General features: G+C 46.5%; 1 pseudogene; it reads left to right on the plus strand.

The window, feature by feature from the left end:
• Positions 1-1,342: 1,342 nt before the first annotated feature.
• Positions 1,343-1,460, plus strand: LOC126356642 (5S ribosomal RNA; annotated as a pseudogene).
• The last annotated feature ends 661 nt before the right edge of the window (positions 1,461-2,121 follow it).

The following is a 2,121-nucleotide window of genomic DNA, read 5'->3' on the forward strand; positions in this document are numbered from 1 at the left end:
TAGAAAATTCGATAAATTAGACGTAACATAGACGCTTACCAACAATCTGTCTTGCCACGCTCCGTAGTCGAGTGGTACAGGGAAGATGAGAATCAGTTAGTGGTACCAGACGTAACCTCCACCACACATCGTTAAGTGGCTTGCGAAATACGTTGTAAACATAGGTGTAAAAATACAAATTGGATTGATCTGATCAGGCATCTTGTACGTAGTAGAAACTGTTCATCAACATTATCAAAACAGCATGTGACCTAGAAAACAGCTCTGCAAGCTTCTCGACGGAACACTCCACTGTAATTAACGACATTACAGTGCCTGACTTCCTTTGCACAAGGAACCCACATGGCTTGCAGACCGCCAACCAAGTGTTGGCTAAGGGCAACTGACTCAGCAAAAATACCTGACACCGATGCAGTGATTTAGCGAAGACTTTGCAAAAGGGCCTTTATCGATGTTGCTTGGAAGAGGTTATTGCAGGTTCTTAAAGACAGTAATAAAATAAATGTTACATGCGAAAAAGACACGAAGAGGGTAAAATATATTGTGATGAAATGAAAGAGTCGATTAACAGGCTGCTTGAAAACTCTGTTCCTCTCCACATCTTGTCTCCTCTCACAACATGACATGTTGGCTCACTCGGTGCACACTCGACTAGCAACACGTAAAATTCACATTTTCACAATGCCCAACGAATATCCGCTTGGCGTCCGGCAAATATGGTATGCCTAGACGCGAAATCCTTGAAAAGGCGTACCGCCTGGTCTTGGCAATCAACGTAAGAATGCGTGACTGTATCTTTAGAGATTTTCAAGAACTGTCGTCATAGGTTTTAATACGACAACTTAGAGGCGATGACGCAAACCAGTGTCTGTGCCGGGAGGATTCCCGCTATGCAAACACGAGCAGCGGCCTTGCTACTCTGTGATCAATTAACGAAATTGGCGTGACGAGGCTCAGCAACGCAGGCAAGCCTAGAATCACGCGTCGATGAGGCGTCATTAAGCGAGCCATAGGATGTCATTCCGAGCGACCGCCCCGTGTTCGTCACGCCGTAATAACGGAAGACGGTAATTGGCTAATTACGGTTCAGCCCAACACACACGCATCCTGCTGACCAGTGCCACAGCGAATGCTCTTCTGAAAATGAGACCACTGCTTCTACTAACGAAAGAAAAGTGGGTGCGGTTGAAGGTGTTGCCGTTCATGATGGACACATTTCTTTCATAGATTTCGCCCGTGCGTAGCGTAATTTTCAGAAACGGAATGTCTATTACTCGTTGTCCGCCATTGGGAAATAACTCAACAGGTCAAGAGAAAATAAATAACCTAAGACTGGAGCTGGGGCAACGGCCTTGCCACAGTGGATAGACCGGTTCCCGTTAGATCACCGAAGTTAAGCGCTGTCGGGCGCGATCGGCACTTGGATGGGTGACCATCTAGGCCGCCATGCGCTGTTGCCATTTTTCGGGGTGCACTCAGCCTCGTGATGCCAATTGAGGAGTTACTCGACCGAACAGTAGCGGCTTCGGTCAAGAATACCATCATAACGACAGGGAGAGCGGTGTGCTGGCCCCACGCCCCTCTTATCCGCATCCTCCACTGAGGATGACACGGCGGCCGAATGGTCCCGGTGGGCCCCTCGTGGCCTGAAGACGGAGTACGACTGGATATGCTACGAGAAAGCTTTAGATGAGATCTTACTTTTTCCGAGCAGCATAGTGCAGTGATTAAAGCACTGACATCACATTTGGTACAAGAAGGCTTCAAACACCACACAAATCTAGAGTTTCCTTGGATAATGCAAACACCTTCCTTCTGAACATTATGTTGCGAGTTTCTTCATTACCCTTGTCGGCCCAACACTTAGCATCATCTTGAACATGCCTGTCGTCGCCGAAACATCGAATCCTAATCCTCCGTTCTCCATTATTGAACTAAGGAACAGTGCAGTTGTCAAAACACTTCCTCTGCTGTTTACATTAATAGAAAATTTGTCATATCCAGAAGCAATTATTGTGTTATACAAAGCGGCGTTTAGAAATGGTTAAAATGACTCTGAGCACTATGGGACTTAACTTCTGAGTTCACCAGGCCCCTAGAACTTAGAACTACTTAAGCCTA

The sequence above is a fragment of the Schistocerca gregaria genome, chromosome 3 (genome assembly GCF_023897955.1).
Source record: "Schistocerca gregaria isolate iqSchGreg1 chromosome 3, iqSchGreg1.2, whole genome shotgun sequence".
NCBI classification, from domain to species: Eukaryota; Metazoa; Arthropoda; class Insecta; order Orthoptera; family Acrididae; genus Schistocerca; species Schistocerca gregaria.